The sequence below is a fragment of the Elephas maximus genome, chromosome 23, assembly GCF_024166365.1.
Source record: "Elephas maximus indicus isolate mEleMax1 chromosome 23, mEleMax1 primary haplotype, whole genome shotgun sequence".
Taxonomy (NCBI): domain Eukaryota; kingdom Metazoa; phylum Chordata; class Mammalia; order Proboscidea; family Elephantidae; genus Elephas; species Elephas maximus.
Window position 1 is genome coordinate 36386349 of NC_064841.1, and position 17160 is coordinate 36403508.

Genomic DNA, 17160 nt, shown 5'->3' on the forward strand with positions numbered 1-17160 from the left:
GTAGAAAATATTTTATGCTGAGTTTTAACCATAAATGTATTGTTTAGTGACTCTCTCCCTAGAAGAATAACAAAAGCACTGTTTGACTAGTCTTGCGTTCTTTTTTCTTTTTCTTTTTTTTTTTTTTTTAATGGAGTGAAAAGAACAGTTCTATTGTCTGGCTTAACTACTTTTCTTAGTCTTCACTTTGTCATTTGAAACTTTAACAGAAAAAAAGGGAGTAGCAAATGAAAGGTCTGAGTTTCTTTTATTTAAAAGAAAAAAATCTGTTTACTACAAACTTTGCCCTTTTGTCTTCTTTGTATTTGTGTTTAAATGGTAGCAACATATTTTACATTTGTTATTATATTTATACTATTTGTAGACATACTAAGCAAATACAGACTTTTTACTTACCTGTCATCTCTTTCACCTACTTTAATGATATTAATTTCTGTTTAATTAGGGGAGTAAATATTAAGAGTGTGTAATGTACAAATAATTAAAACTAAATTGCAGTATGAAAAATGCTATTTGATTATGCTTCTATTTGTAATATTGGTTTTTTAATTTTGAGTACACTTTCCAAATTCTTATGAATTTGCTTTATGTTAATAAACTTAATTAGGAATCATTATCACAGTCTGTGTAAAGCTTTTCTTAATATAAACTGTCTTCTGTTGTTTGATAAATATTATTATAATTCACTTAAGTTGTTACTTGTTTTAAAGGCACATAGGAGATTTTAAAACCTGGCTTTATGACTTAGAATGAAAATCTCTAGAATTATCTGTCTAGAGGTGAAATGGCATGGCCTTTTGGAGGCAAATTGAATTTTCTAATTGGGTTTGCAAATTTCTGTTCCGTTCCCCTAGTGGTTTGTGTTTTTTAATGTCCTGCTTCTTTAATTGTAAGAAAAAATCCAGGGAATTCACGATTCCATTTTTCAGTTTCATAAAAGGTAAGCTAATGCTATCTTAGCCTTCTACATCTGATTTGTAAATTTACTTCCTGCTTTTGATTGGCTTTTTGATAACAGGGTGGTAATATTTAAATTAAATATTCTCTTCATTTTAATGCTTTCATGACAATATCTGCTTGTTCTTAGCGAAACTGGACTGTCCAGATAGATATTTGAGAAGTATAACTGAACACGTTAACTTAAAACCTGCTTCATCTTTTAAAAAGATGCAAAAAAATCTAATTATTAGATGTTCATATTGCTCAGTTGTTCACATACTGAAGAGTTTGTACATCTCACCTAATATATTGTCTCCTATCTGTACCCACCCTTTAACTGCCTGATGAGTGTCTGACGGATGCCAGAAAGACAGTGGTGTAGTCTATTTATAAACATGCTTCCTCAGTTTCATCCTGCACTTAGCCTGCAACAAAACAAGCTTTTAGGTTTGGCATAAAGGCTTAGTTGTTTTAATTTGACCAAACATATTTTAATGGTGATTGCTCTAGATCATATTAGATTTACTTAGATGACTCTTTTCCCGTCATTTTAAGAGATTTCATTTTCATATAGGAATATATAATTTATTATATTTTTCAACAGGTAGAAAAATCACCAACAGAAGGTGTTCTAAACTCAGAGAAAAATGTTATAAACATTTGGTGGACCATACTTTAAGAAATCTCAGACCAAATATTTTGAAAGTTTGTTAGCTGTCCAATTATGGCAATTAAATGCACATAAATAGCTCTTCATATGAATCATTTTATTATATCTATGTCTTACAGCATAACATTTTATATTTCTTCTTAAAATTGGCCAGAGAATTTTGATGCTGCTTTCAGAATTGAATTAGAAATACAATAAAAAAGGATACATTACTTTTTGCCTTCTCTTTTTTAAGTAATATTTTTAAAGTTTTAGAGTGCTTTCTGAAAATTGCCAGTAGATTTTTATTTTCTAGAATATTGAATAAACTTGGAACACTCTGTTATTTGTCTTCAGTTTTATTCCCCCTCAATTCCCATAATTCACTTTCTTTTGCAATTCCAAGCAGAAGCTCTCTCCTTCCATTAAAGCAATAAACATTATGCCAATATGTTCATTTATCTAAAATCTGATGCATAGCTGTACTTGTGAAAATCTGATTCATTCTTTTTGACAAAAATATTACGTATTATCAGAGTTTATTAATGATGACAGTACAAAACTCACACTAGAACTTATAGGAGGGAAACCATTGAAGTTTTTTGAACATTTTAATTATCAATATGGATTCAAAGATATATAAATAACATTTTCTTAATCTCCATTTATTTAGTTATTATGCTTTTGATTGTCTGATTTTTTAATAATATGATAACATATACTAAAAATTCAAAATCTCTTAATAGAAAAACTACAGAGTAACATATTGGACTAGAGAGTACCAGATTCTAAAAATGATAGTGATGCTTATTTAATATATTTAAATAAAGTTTTTGGCTACATATAAAAATATTAACCTATATTAATGATCAGTATGTGAACATATGCATATTTTAATATTAAAGTATAGATTTAATTATATAGTATAGAATACTCCCCGGCACATAGCATGAATCCGAATTGTCATTATATTGCTATTCTTGCAATGAGCTCAAAATTACAAAGGTTGTTTTGAACATTATTTAACTACATTATTTACAAGGTGATAACTCACAGATATCCTTGTTGAAAAAACATTCACATAGGTAACACTATGTAACATTAAGATCTTAGAAGCAATGATGGAGAGACAGTCTCTTACATACTTTGGAAATGTTGTCAGGAGGGATCAGTCCCTGGGGAAGGACATCATGCTTGGCAGCGTACAGGGTCAGCAGAAAAGAGGAAGACCCTCAACGAGGTAGATTGACACAGTGGCTGCAACAATGAGCTCAAGCGTAACAACGGTTACAAGGATGGCCCAGGAGCAGGCAGTGTTTTGTTGTGTTGTGCATAGGGTTGCTTTGAGTCAGAACGCACTAGACGGCACCTGACAACAACAACAACATTAAGATCTACTCAATGCAAAATATAAATAAATAAAAGCTCAAACATTTGTGTAAACAAAAACTAAGTGACATCAGAATTATATAAACTTTTCAGATGTTATATCAACTGTTTTTAAACATATAAAATAAAAATTATCACATTTATTAATTACATATAAACTTAAATATATTTTGGCAGTAATTATGCTTATTTTGGAATAAAATTAAACTATTCATAGAACCAAAGTTTGAAAATTATCAGAGATTAAAAAGTGTTTGAAATTTTTGGTTTATAAAGACAAAATAATATTAAATAGAACCAAGGAGGGGAGGAACAAAAACAAAAACAGACTCAGAGAACACTAAGCTCAGCAAATGGGGGAGGGGGAGGGAGAACGAGCACAACAGGGGGCACCGCAGTTACTCCAATGAAACCACAACTTAGTGGTAGTCATTTTTGAATCTTAGTTTCTACTTCTTTTTAAAAATGGAACCCTGATGGCACAGCGGTTAAGAGCTTGGATGCTAACCAAAAGGTTGGTGGTTCAAATTCACCAGTTATTTCCTGAAAGCCCTATGGGACAGTTCTACTCTGTCCTGTAGGGTCAGTGTGAGTTGAAATCGACTTCACCTTAATAGTTTGGTTTTGTTGTTTTCCAAAATAGATTTTTTAAAAAGCAAAAACAATTCCTCACAGCACTTCATTCTTCTCCAAATATCCACCCTGATTACTTAAGGGAAAAGGGCTTATTTATTGTCAGGAAGAAAGAACTATAGTAGCAGTGTCTTTAAAACTCCTAAACTGTCAGAAATATAAAGTTTTATTAGCAAGTATCAAGTCTACAGCCGTCTTTACATTACTAATACATTTTATTGACTTATTTACAATATAATAAATTATATTTATAACATCTAAATATAATAGTATAGAAATAGTGTAAATATTATGTATTTCAATATCTTATTGATCTTATCCCAAAGCAAATTCTATCAAACTGAGAAAATTAAAAATAATATTCTCATGATTTGAGAAAAATGCCCTTATTATTATAGTAATCACTATACATCTTTACCTATATCTATTTCTCTGCATATGTATCTATAAGTATCAACACTGAAGAAAATACTGTAAATCATGCACTAATTTACTCAGAGATTTCTTGGTGCCAAAAGTTACTTGCTGACCACTAGCTATATAATGAACAACAGTAAATTCATCTTATTTAAAATGTGATGTGAGTATCTAGTTCTGGGCTGTAGTTATAGAGATATTGCCTTATTCTGACTTCTAAAACCATCTAAATTAAAAACAAAAAACACTAATACAAATGTTCAATACTCACAGAATTATGTCCTTGGTCACATAGATAGGATTTACAATCACAGTGTCAAAAAAAAAAAAAAAAACCCTGAAAGAAAGACTTTATACGCATGTATCTTTGTTAAATAAATGAGAATCAGTGTTTTTAATTGATTATTTAATTTTTTTTTCAGTTATATACAGTTGTTGTTGTTGTTGTTAGGTGCCATTGAGTCTCTTCCAACTCATAGCGACCCTGTGTACAACAGAAGGAAACACTGCCAAGTCCTGAGCCATTTTCATGTTGTTATTCTTGAGACCATTGTTGCAGCCACTGTGTCAATGGGTCTCTTTGAGGGTCTTCCTCTTTTTTGCTGACCCTCTACTTTACCAAGCATGATGTCCTTCTCCAGGGACTGATCTGTCCTGATAACATGTCCAAAGTAAGCAAGATGAAGTCTCACTATACTTGTTTCTAAGGAGTATTCTGGCTGTACTTCTTCCAAGGCAGATTTGTTCATTTTTTGGCAGTCCATGTTGAATTCAATATTCTTCGCCAACACCATAATTCCAAGGCATCAGTTATTCTTGGGTCTTCCTTATTCATTGCCCAGATGTCCCAAGCATATGAGGAGATTGAAAACACCATGGCTTGGGTCAGGCCCATCTTAGTATTTGAAGTGACATTTTTACTTTTTAATACTTTAAAGAAGTCTTTTGCAGCAGATTTGCCCAAAGCAATGCATCCTTTGATTTCCTTTTTCTTCTTCTTCTTCTTTTTTTTGTGCTTTAGGTGAAACTTTACAGCTCAAGTTAATTTCTCACATAAAAATTTATACAGATATTGTTATGTGACATTAGTTGCAATGCCTACAATGTGACAGCACACCCCAAATTTCTTGTGTTCATTCAACTGCTTCTTATCCCTTCCTGCCTTCCGATCCTGCCTCTGGATAGGAGCCACCCATTTGGTCTCATGTATCTGATTGAACTAAGAAGCACACTACCACAAGTATTATTTTTTTGTATTTCAGTCCAGTCTAATCTCTGTCTGAAGAGCAGGCTTCGGGGATGGCTTTAGTTCTGAGTTAACAGAGTGTCCAGAGGCCATAGCTTCAGGGGTTCTTCCAGTCTCTGTCTGACCTTTGAGTCTGGTTTTTTTACTAAAACTTGAGTTTAGGTCCACACTTTTCTCCTGCTTCTTCTGAGACTTTCTGATGCATTCCCTGTCAGGGCAGCCATTGGTGGTAGCCAGGCACCATCTAGTTTTTCTGGTCTCAGGCTGATGGATATTCTGGTTTATGTGGACCTTCTGTCTCTTGAGCTAATATTTTCCCTGTGTTTTTGCTGTTCTTCATTCTTCTTTGCTCCAAGTGAGTTGGGACCAATGCATGCATCTTAGATAGCCACTCCCAAGCTATTAAGACCCTAGACGCCATTCACCAAAGTGAGAGGCAGAACATTTTCTTAATAAACTTTGTTATGCCAGTTGACCTAGATTTCCCCAAAACTATGGTTCCCAGGCCCCAGCCCCAGCAACTCTGTCCCTCAAAGTGTTTGGATGTATTCAGAAAGCTTCTTAGCTTTTCGTTTGGTCCAGTTATTCTGACTTCCCCTGTATTGTGTGCTGTCCTTTGTTTCACTGAAGATACTCCTCCCTCTCCACATTCTTAAGCATCAAATAATGCTTTCTTCTGTTTAAACCTTTTCTGGAGTTCTTAAAATGGTGGCTTCATACAATATTTGTCCTTACGTGATTAATTTAATTCAGCATAACGCCTTCCAGACTCATCCATGTTGTGAGGTGTTTCTCAGATTAATCATCATTCCTTATCGTTGTATAGTATCCCATTTTGTGTATATACCATAGTTTTTTTGAACCATTCGTCTGTTGATGGGCACCTATGTTGATTCCATTTTTTGCTATTGTGAACAGTACTGCAGTGAACATGGGTGTGCATATATCTATTTGTGTGACAACTCTTATTTCTCCAGGATATTTTCTTAGGAGTGGGATTGCTGTATCGTATGATACTTCTATCTCTAGCTTTTTAAGGAAGCACCAAATAATTTTCCAAAGAGGTTATACCATTTTACAGTCCCACCAGAAGTGCATAAGTGTTCCAGTCTCTCCATAACCTCTCTAACATTTATTATTTTGTGTTTTTTGAATTAATGCCAGCCTTGTTGGGGTGAAATGGTATCTCATTGTAGTTTTGATTTGCATTTCCCTAATGGCTAATGATCTTGAGCATTTCCTCATGTATCTGTAGCTGCCTGAATGTCTTCTTTGGTGAAGTGTCTGTTCATATCCTTTTCCCATTTTTTAATTGGGTTGTCTTTTTGTTGCTGAGGTGTTGCAGTGCCTTGTAGCTTTTAGAGATTAGACCCTTATGGGATATGTCATAGCCAAATTTTTTTTCCCAGTCTGTAGGTTCTCTTTTTACTCCTTTGGTGAAGTCTGTTGATGAGCATAAATCTTTGATTTTTTGGAGCTCCCATTTATCTAGTTTTCTCTTCTGGTGCTTCTGTATTGTTGGTTATGGTTTGTATTCTTTTTATGCCATGTATTAGGGTTCCTAGTGTTGTCCCTGTTTTTCATTCCATGACCTTTATCTTTTTAGATTTTCTATTTAGGTCTTTAATCCATGTTGCATAATGTGAGGTATGGGTCCTGTTTCATTTTTTTTTTTTGCAGATGGATATACAGTTATGCCAGCACCATTTCTTAAAGAGGTTGTTTTTCCCCGTTTAACAGACTTAGGACCTTTGTCAAATACCAGCTGCACATAGGTGTATGGGTTTGCATATGTTACTCAGTTCTGTTCCACTGGTCTATGTACTGTGGTTGTATATATAACAGGTTCTAAAATCAGACAGTGTGAGGACTCCCACTTTGTTCTTCTTCAGTAATGCTTCACTTATCCGGAGTCTCATTTCTTTTCATATGAAGTTGGTGATTTTTTTCTCCATCTCATTGAAAAACTGTCGTTGGAATTTGGATCAGAATTGCATTTTAACTGTAGATTGCTTCTGGTCGAATTGACATTTTCACAATGTTGAGTCTTCCTATCCATGAGCATGGTGTGTTTTTCCACTTATGTAAGTTTATTTCGGTTTCTTGCAGTAGCATCTTGTAGTTTTCTTTGTATAGGTCTTTTAAGTTTTTGGTTAGGTTTATTCCTAAGTACTTCATCTTCTTGGGGGTTATTGTAATTGGTATTGATTTGGTGATTTCCTTATCAAAGTTCTCTTTGTTGGTGTAGAGGAAACAACTAATTTTTATATGTTTATCTTGTATCCTGATACTTTGCTGAAATTTTCCATTAGTTCCAGTAATTTTCTTGTAGATCCTTTAGGGTTTTTTGTTTATAAGATCATATCATCTGCAAATAGTGATACTTGTACTTCTTCCTTACCAATTCGAATGTCCTCTATTCCTTTTCCTTACCTTATTGCTCTGGCTTGGAACTCCAGCAGAATGTTGAATAAGATTGGCTATAAAGAGCATCCTTGTCTGATTCCCATTCTCAAGGGCAATGCTTTCAGACTCTTTTGTTTAGAATGATGTTGGCTGTTGGCTTTGTGTAAATGCTGTTTATTATGTCAAGAAATTTCCCTTTTATTCCTATTTTGCTGAGTGTTTTTTATCAGGAATGGTTGTTGGACTTTGTCAAATGCTTTGTCAGCATCAATTGATAAGATCATGTGGTTCTTTTATTTATGTGATAGATTACATTGATTATTTTTCTAATGTTGAAGCATCCCTGCATACCTGGTAGGCATCCCAGTTGGTCATGATCATTTTTTTTTTTTTTTGATATGCTGTTGAATTCTATTGGCTAGGAATTTGTTGAGAATTCTTGCTTTTTATGTTCATGAGGGGTATTGGTTTGTAATTTGGTTTGTAATTTTCTTTTTTTGTGGTGACATTACTTGGCTTTGGTATTGGGCTTATGCTGGCTTCATGGAATGAATTTGGGAGTATTCTTTCCTTTTCTTTGCTCTGATATACCTTTAGTAGTACTGGTGTTAACTCCTCTGAAAGTTTGGTAGAATTCTCCAGTGAAAACATCAGGGTGAGGGCTTTTTTTTCTTGGAATTTTTTTTTTTTAACCTTTTCAATCTCTTCTATTTTTTAGTTTTTCTACCTCTCTTTGTGTTAGTTAGGTATGTAGTATGTTTTTGGAAATTTGTCCAGTTCCTCTAGGTTTTAAAATTTGCTGGAGTACAGTTTTTCATAGTGTTCTGTTATAATTCTTTTTATTTCAGTTGAGTCTGTTGTGATATTGCCTATCTCATTTCTTATTCTGGTTATTTGCTTCCTGTCCTGTTTTTCTTTTGTCAGTTTGGCCAATGATTTATTGATTTTGTTGATCTTTTCAATGAACCAGGTTTTGGTCTTGTTAACTGTTTTAAGTGTTTTTTTTCTATTCTCCATTTTACTTTTTTCTACTCCAATCTTTGTTATATCCTTTCTTCTTGTACATGAAGGCTTCTTTTGCTGCTCTCTTTCTATTTGTTTGAATCGTAGGGTTAATGTTTTTATTTTGGCCTTTTTTTCTTTTTGGATGTGTGCTTTTTGCTACAAATTGACCTCTGAGAACTGCTTTTGATGCATCCCAAATGTCCTGGTAAGATGTGTTTTCATTCTCATTTGATTCTGTGAATTTCTTTATTCCATCCTTGATTTCTTCTATAACCCAGTAGTTTTTGAGCAAGGTGTTGTTCAGTTTCCAAGTATTTGATTTTTTTCCTTGCTGTTTCTGTTATTAATTTATACTTTTACGGCTTTATGGTCAGAAAAGATGCTCTGTAGTATTTAAATGTTTTGGATGCTGTTAAGGCTTGCTTTGTGGCCTGGTCCATTCTGGAGAATGTTCCATGTTCACTGGGAAGGAATGTATACTTGACTGCTGTTGGGTGGATTGTTCTGTGTATGTCTATGTGGTCAAGTTGATTGTGGCATTTAGATCTTCCATGTCTTTATTGAGTTTCTTTCTAAATGTTCTATCCTTCATCAAAAGTGTTCTGTTGAAGTCTCCTACTATTATTGTGTTGCTGCCTACTTCTTGTTTCGATGCTGTTAGAATTTGTTTTATGTATTTTGGAGCCCTGTCATTGGGTGTGTATATATTTATATGGTGTATTGACCCTTTAATCATTATATAGTGTCTTTTCTTATCCTTTGTTTTGGATTTTACTTTAAAATCTATTTTGTCAGGGATTAATATTGCCACTTGTGCTGTTCTATGGTTTTTGTTTGCATGATATGTTTTTTTCCATCCTTTCTGTTTTAGTTTGTCTGTATCTTTGAGTCTAAAGTGTGTCTCTTATAGGCAGCATATATATGGATTTTTTTTTTAATCCATTCCGCCACTCTCTGTCTTTTTATTGGTACATTTAGTCCATTTGCATTCAGTGTAATTATTGATAGGTATGAGTTTATTGCTGTCATTTTCAAGTTTTTTGTTTTTTGTTTTTTTTTTGGTGGTGTTAACAGTTTCTTTGTTATACTTAATTTTCTTTGATAAGTCATCTTTTTTTAATGTATTTTCTTTCATCTTTTTCATTATTGTAGATTTTGTGTTTGCTGAGTATGTTTTTCTTCTTTTTTACTTTGATGGGTAGATTTGTTATTTTTCTGTGCGTTTACCTTAAAATTTACCTCTGTTTTTCCACGTTTAAACCAGTCTTTTATTTCTTGATATTGCCTTAACTTCTTCTCCATGTGGAAGTTCTATGACTATGCTATTTAGTCCCTCATTTTTGTTTTAATTTTGTCATCGCTTACATATTGATGTCTCTGTGTCCCTATTTTCAGTCTTTTAGCTTTGACTTATTTTTGTGACTTCACTATCTGGGTTGATATCTGGTTGTTCTGTCCCGTGTTCTAGTCTTGGCTTGTTGTCTGATATTGTTCATTCTCTAGCCAGAGGACTTGTTTTAATATTTCTTGTAATTTTGGTTTTGGTTTTTACAAATCCCCTTAACTTCTGTTTATCTGGAAATGCTCTAATTCGCCATCATATTTGAGAGACTGTTTTGCTGGATATATAATTCTTGGCTGGCAGTTTTGTTTTGTTTTCCTTCAAGTCTTTATATATGTCATTCTATTGTCTTCTTGCCTGCCTAGGTTTTCCTGAGTGGTTGGAGCTTAGTCTTATTCACTGTCCTTTTTAGGTGACTTTTTTTTTTTTAATCCCTAGATGCTCTTAACATTTTTTTTTTCTTGGTTTTGGCAAGTTTGGTTATTATATATCTTGGTGACTTTCTTTTGCAATCTACCCTGTGTGGGGTTTGATGAGCTTCTTGGATAGACATCTCGTTTTTCATGATATCAGAAAAATTTTCTGCCAGCAAATGTTCAACAATTCTCTCTGTATTTTCTGTTATCCCCCCTGTTCTGTTACTCAGTCACTTGTAGGCTTTTCTTCTTGATAGTGTCACACATAATTCTTAGGGTTTCTTCATATTTTTTTTTTAATTATTTTATTTGATTTTCCTCAAATAAATTAATGGAAAGGGTTTATTTTCAATTTCTCAGTAATTCTGACTTCCATTGCATCAATTCTCCTCCTATGACCATCTGTTGAATTGTCTAATTCTGAAATTTTATTGTTAATTTTTTAGATTTCTAGCTGTTGTCTGTGGTTCCTAGCAGCCTGTTAAAGTTGTCATTCCGTTCCTGTAATATTTCCCTGAATTCCTCTATTGCTTTGTTTGTGTGTTCCTTGGCTTGATTACCTTCCTAATTTCTTGAAGAGCTCTGTATGTTAATCTTTTGAATTCTAACTCCAGTAACTCCAAGACTTTATCTTCCTCTGAAAGGTTTTCTGCTTCCTTATTTTGGTTGCTTGCTGGAGCCATCTTGACCTGCTTCTTTATGTGATTTGATATTGACTGTTGTCACAAAAAAAATTTTTTTCGTTGTCACCAAGCCATTGATAAGTTATTATATTTATTTAACGTATGTTTAGTTATTGTGCCCTAGCTTTTTGCTTTCTTTTGTTTTAATATGCTCAAGTAGGCTGGGCATGCGACCTACTTTTGTTATTGGCATCTTTGAAGCTCTCACGTCTTGTCACCAGGTGGTTAGAATAGCTACTAGCTGTGTGAAGAGCCTGTTCACTTGTCTTGTGCGGATTCAGCTCAGGTGTCCAGGTCGTTAGTCACTGAGTGTGTGTTTTAGGCTCTCATCTACAGTCCTAGATGGGCAGAGCTCTGTAGGGGTGTTTGAAGCAGGCACAAATATCTGGCTACAGTAGGGGGCTATTTGCTGAGCAAGGGTGGGTGCTGACAGCTGCCTCTGAGTGCCTGGATGGAAGGTGTGTCTCTGTCCCCTAAAGCATGTACGTGGGTGGGTTTTGCAGCCAGACTTTGGGCACCCAAAGCTGTTGGCCATAAGGACTGGGAGGCACCAATTGTTCTCAGATCCCTTCCTGGGTGGATAGATGAAAAGGGTGATATCACCAGCCATGAAGCTGCTAATATGGGTGTGTAAGGACCTTTCTTAATGGGCAGAGTGGTGGCAAAGGTCTGCAACTCCACCTTTGGCTTCTGAAGATGAAGCGTCTTTAGGCATATGCCCTGTTTTTCTATGCTAATGAGGGCCTATGCTTTGAATCAACTACACAGGTCTAGGCAGGGATAAAAGTCATTAGAAGTCTGTAGACCCCTTATGTCAGCTTTGGTTTGGACATGAATCATCTTCAGTTACTGGCTTGGGGGCTTGGTGTTTCTTTTTTTCTGTTTTCCTCAAGCTGTAAGACTGGTTTGGGTGTGGGTAGTCCTTAGGGGTGTGGCATTTGTTGAATACTGCCAGACTGCTGTTGGAGGAAGCAGGGAGAGGGCTGGGTGAGGGAGAAATGGTACTTCTTTGCTGCAAAAGTCCCAGTGGGGGAGAGGTCATTTTGACCCTACATGGTAGGTTTAGACACTTGCCTAAACTTTCGCAGATCTAGCCCCTCTTTCCCCTGGCTCTGGAGGCTTGTGTAGACTCTCTGCCTCTCTGTCTATCCTGATGAGGCGAAATGCATCACGTGTTGCTGCTCACCTCAGCCGATGGGCACCAGCCGACCCACCCTGCAGGGTGCCAGCTACCTCACAACTGGCACTTCTTTTCTGTTTCTGAACTGTCTCTCCCTCCCCCTGCTACTCAGTCCGATTCCTCAACTTTTTCTTTGATGATCTGGGCTCTTAGATTGTCATATATAATCGATTCACTTGTTTTCTCGGGTCTTTGTCGTAAGAGGGATAACAAGAAGCATCTGACAATTTTGCCACCTTGGCCCCGCCTCCCCATCTTTTGATTTCTCAACTGCTGCTTCCATGGGTGTTGATTATGGATACAAGTAAAATAAAATCGTTGGCAAATTCAATCTTTTCTACATTTATCATGAAGTTACTTATTAGTCCAGTTGTGAGAGTTTTTGTTTTCTTTATGGTAGGTATAATCCATACTGAAGGCTGTGGTCTTTGATCTTCAGCAATAAGTGCTTCAAGTCCTCTTCACTTTCATCAAGATTGTGTCATCTGAATATCACAGGGTGTTAATGAGCCTTCCTCCAATCTTGATTCCTGTTCTTCTTCACACAGTCCAGTTTCTCAGATTATTTACTCAGCATACAGATTGAGTAAATGTGGTAAAAGGATACAACGCTGATACACACCTTTCCTGACTTACAACCATGCTCTATCTCCTTGGTCTGTTTAATTGACTGCCTCTTGATCTATGTACAGGTTCCTCATGATCACAATTAAGTGTTTTGGAATTCCCGTTCTTCACAGTTATCCATAATTTGTTATCAATGCAGTTGAACGACTTCACATAGTCAATAAAACACAGGTAAACATCTTTGTGTATTCTCTGCTTTCATCCATGATCCATCTGACATCAGCAATTATATCCCTCATTTCACATCCTCTTCTGAATCTGGCTTGAATTTTTGGCAGTTCGCTGTCAGTGTACTCCTGTAAATGCTTTTGAATGATCTTCAGCAAAATTTTACTTGCTTGTGATATTAATAATGTTATTCAATAATTTCCCCATTCTGTTGGATCACTTTTCTTTGGAATAGTCATAAATATAGATCTCTTCCAGTTGATTGACAAGGTAGCTATCTTCCAAATTTCTTGGCATAGATGAGTTAGTACTTCTGGGACTGCATCAATTAGTTGAAACATCTCAATTGGTATTCTGTCAATTTCTGCAGACTTGTTTTTCCCCAGTGCCTTTAGTGCTTTTTGAAATTATTCCTTCAATCATTGGTTCTTGAACATATGCTACCTCCTGAAATGATTGAATGTTTCCCAATTCTTTTTGATATAGTGACTCTGTGTATTCCTTCTATCTTCTTTTGATGCTTCCTGTATCATTTGGCATTTTGTCCATAGAATCCTTCAGTATTGAAACTCGAGGCTTGAATTTTTTCTTCAGTTCTTTCAACTTGAGAAATGCCAGCATGTTCATCCCTTTTGGTTTTCTAACTCCAGGTCTTTGTACATGTCATTATAATACTTTACTTTTTCTTCTCAAGCTGCCCATTGGAATCTTCTGTTCAGCTCTTTTACTTCATCATTTCTTTCATTCACTTTAGTTACTTGACATTCAAAAGCAAGTTCAGAGTCTCTTCTGACATCCTTTTTGGACTTTTCTTTTTTTCCTGTCTTTTTAATGACCTCTTTCTTTCTTCATATATGATGCCTTTCTCTGATGTCATTCCACAACTCATCTGGTCTTCAGTCATTAGTGTTTAATGTGTCATATCTATTCCTGAGATGTTCTCTAAATTCAATTCATACTCAAGGTCATACTTTGGCTCTTGTGGACTTGTTCTACTTTTCTTCAGCTTCTAATTAAACTTGCAAAGGAGTAATTGATGGTCTGTTCTGCAGTCAACCCTTGGCCTTGTCCTGACTGATGATATTGACCTTTTCCATCATCTTTTGCCGCAGATGTAGTTGATATGATTCCTGTATACCCCACCTGGTGAGGTCCGTATGTATAGTAGCCATTTATGTTGTTGAAAGAAGATATTTCTTGCTATTAAGAAGTCATCAGTCTTGTAGAATGCTGTCATGTGATCTACGGCATCATTTCTGTCACCAAGGCCAAATTTTCTGAGCACTAATCCTTTGTTTTTTCCAACTTGTGCATTCCAATCACCAGTAATTGTCAATACAACTAGATTGCATATTTGATCAATTTCAGGCTGCAGAAGTTGTTAAAAGTCTTCATTTTTTTTTCATCTTTGACCTTAGTGGTTGGTGCATAAATCTGAAGAATAGTCCTGTTAATTGGTCTTCCTTGTAGGTATATAGATATTATCCTATCACTGATAGCATTGTACTTCTGAATATATGAAATGTCCTTTTTGGTAATGAATGTGATGCTATTCCTCTTCAGTTCTTCATTCCCAGCATATTAGAGCATATGATTGTCCAATTCAGAATGGTTAATAGTAGTCCATTTAAGCTCACTGATGCCTAGGATATCAATGTTTATGCATTCTATTTCATTTTTGACAACTTCCAATTTTCCTGGATACATACTTCATACATCCCATGTTCTGATTATTAATGGGCATTTGCAGCTCTGTCTTCTCATTTTGAGTCATGCCACATCAGCAAAAGAAGATCCCAAAAGCTTGTCTTCATCCACATCATTGAAATTGACTCTACTTTGAGGAGGCAGCTCTTCCGTTGTAGTATTTTGAGTGTCTTCCATCCTGAGGGGCTTCTCTTCCCGCACTATATCAGACAGTGTTCCACTGTTATTCATAAGGTTTTCACTGGCTAATTTTTTTTCTTCAAAAGTAGATTTCCAGGTCCGTCTACTACTCTGTCTTAGTCTGGAATCTCAGCTGAAACCTGTTCATGGGTGACCCTGCCGGTGTTCGAATACCGATGGCATAGCTTCCAGCATCACAGCAATATGCAAGTGACAAAATGACCCATGCATGGAGGATAAAGTTCTTGGTTCCTTAAATTATATTTGCATTAATTTTTGTCTGTTTATCACATGTAGTTTTCAGAGTCTGATTTTTAAAATTTGTTTATTTAACAGAAACTCAAGTACACATAACTTTTTGATAAAACTTTGAACTCCCCTTACTATCTCACCCCGGTATTACTGACACGAATCAAGAAAATAGAAAGTAACAAATATTAGAGAGGTTGCAGAGAGATTGGAACTTTTACGCATCGCTGGTGGGAATGCAAAATGATACAACTGTTTTGGAAAATGGTATGGCACTGCCTTAGAAAGCTAAAAAGGAAATAGAAATATCATATGACCCAGCAATCCCACTCTTGGGAATACATCCTAGAGAAATAAGAGTTGTCACACAAATAGACACATGCACATCCATATTCATTGCAGCATTGTTCACAATAGCAAAAAGATTGAAACCTAGATGCCCATCAACAGATGAATGGATACATAAACTATGGTACATACACACAATGGAGTATTATGCAATGATAAAGGACAATGACAAATCTTCGAAACATCTCAGCATGGATGAATCTGGAGGGCATCATGCTGAGTGATATAAGTCAATCACAAAAGGACAAATATTGTATGAGACCATTACTGTAAAAACTCATGAAAAGGTTTACAACCAAAAATAAACAATCTTTGATGGTTATGAGGGAAGGTAGGGGTGGGAATGGAAAAAAACTAAATAGACAATAGAAAAGTGGTAATTTTAGTGAAGGTAAGACAGTACACAATACTGGAGAAGCCAGCACAACTTGTAGAAGGCAGGGTCATGAAACTCCATAGACACATTCAAACTCCCTGAGGGACTGAATTTCTGGGCTGAGGGCTGTGGGGACCATGGTCTCAGGGAACATCTAGCTCAATTGGCATAGCATAGTTTATAAAGAGAATGTTCGACATTCTACTTTGGTAAGTAGCGTCTGGGGTATTAAAAACCTATGAGCGGCCATCGAAGGCACTCCACTGGTCTCATCCCTTCAGAAGCAAGAGAGAATGAAGAAAATTAAAGATACAAGGAAAGATTAGTCCAAAGAACTAATGGACCATGCCTACCACAGCCTCCACTAGCCTGAGTCCTGTACGAGTAGATGTTGCCTGGCTACCACCATTGACTGCTTTGAAAGGGATCACGATAGAGAGTCCTGGATGAAGCTGGAGAAAAATGTAGAACAAAATTCTAACTCATATGAAAACACCAAATGTATATGCCTGACAGAGACTGGAGAAGCTCCAAGAGTATGGCCCCAGATACCCTTTTAGCTGGGTAATGAAGTCACTCCTGAGTTTCACCCTTCATCCAAAGATTAGACAGGCCCATAAGACAAAATGAGGCTAAAGGGGCACAACAGCCTGGGGACTAAAGGACTAGAAGGCAGGAGGAGACAGGAAAGTTTGTAAATAGAAAACCCAAGGTCGAGAAGGTAGAGTGTTGACATGTTATGGGGTTGTTAACCAATGTCATAAAACAATGTATGTACTGTTTATTGAGAAGCTAGTTGTGTAAAACTTCATCTAAAGTACAAAAAAAAAAAAAAAACTTCGATCTCCCCAAATAGTCTCTTCATATGATCAAATAGAGTTATATCTATTTGATAAATATCAAGTAGTTATTATTTTGACAATCTCAGCTATTACTTTTGCTTCCCCCACTCTTCCTGGTATTTTTCAGCTTCAGTTCTCTGATGTCAGGCATTTCGTTCACTATCGAAATGTGACTATCCTAACAGATATATACATGTATATAGCATATATACATATAAACTTATAAGTTGCATACACTTAATCATCAATCAACAAATTAACATGTTCTTGAGAAATCCCTGAGTGTAAAATTCCTTCTAAGGTAGTATCTTTTGTCATGCATACATTCCCAACCACTGGTTCTCACCATTGAGATTTT

The 17160-nt window shown here is 35.6% G+C and overlaps 1 protein-coding gene across 4 annotated transcripts in view; it reads left to right on the forward strand.

Annotated features, from left to right (window-relative positions):
- BCHE (butyrylcholinesterase) overlaps positions 1-17160 on the forward strand; it is a 109470-nt gene that overhangs the window by 366 nt on the left and 91944 nt on the right. The window lies entirely within an intron of this gene.